The sequence below is a fragment of the Natator depressus genome, chromosome 28 (assembly GCF_965152275.1).
Source record: "Natator depressus isolate rNatDep1 chromosome 28, rNatDep2.hap1, whole genome shotgun sequence".
NCBI lineage: Eukaryota > Metazoa > Chordata > Testudines > Cheloniidae > Natator > Natator depressus.
In genome coordinates this window covers 4,730,722-4,731,268 of record NC_134261.1, presented here as the reverse complement: position 1 = coordinate 4,731,268, position 547 = coordinate 4,730,722, and the positions used below count along the sequence as shown (strand labels likewise).

The following is a 547-nucleotide window of genomic DNA, read 5'->3' as shown; positions in this document are numbered from 1 at the left end:
ACCCCGGCCCCTCCCTTGCTCCAGGGACCAACCCTTGCTCCCCACCCCACTACGCTTTTGACCCCACCCCCTTTTACAATCATTCCCCAGGCGGGCCCACAAATATATTTGGTGCCAGGCCCACAAAAAGTTAATCTGGCCCTGAAGGTTAGGGGTCTGTTACAGGAGTTGGTGGGGTCTTTTGGCCTGCAAGGTGCAGGAGGTGGGACCAGATGATCACGCTGTCCCTTCTGACCTTAAAGGCTCCGAGTCTAAAAGGGAGAGGGAAGTAAAGGAAAAAAACGTAAAAATAAACCAAACATTGTAATACAAGGATGACTCCAACAGCTCACTGTATAGTCCCGCCCCTTTCTTCCTCCACTGTGTGTTGAATGACCTGCTGGGATTTGGGACATCAATTCTCTCATTCCATTGATAAAATGATACAATGTGACTGAAATTAAACCAATTCCCAGCCAAGAAAACATCACATCGCTGCATTGGCTGCGAATCAAACCCAGGTCAACTGCTTGGAAGGCAGCTATGCTCACCACTATACCACCAATGC

The 547-nt window shown here is 49.2% G+C and overlaps 1 non-coding gene across 1 annotated transcript; it reads right to left on the bottom strand.

Annotated features, from left to right (window-relative positions):
* Positions 1 to 475: 475 nt before the first annotated feature.
* TRNAG-UCC (transfer RNA glycine (anticodon UCC)) lies at positions 476 to 547 on the bottom strand. The gene has a single exon. It is a non-coding gene; the product is annotated as a tRNA-Gly (tRNA).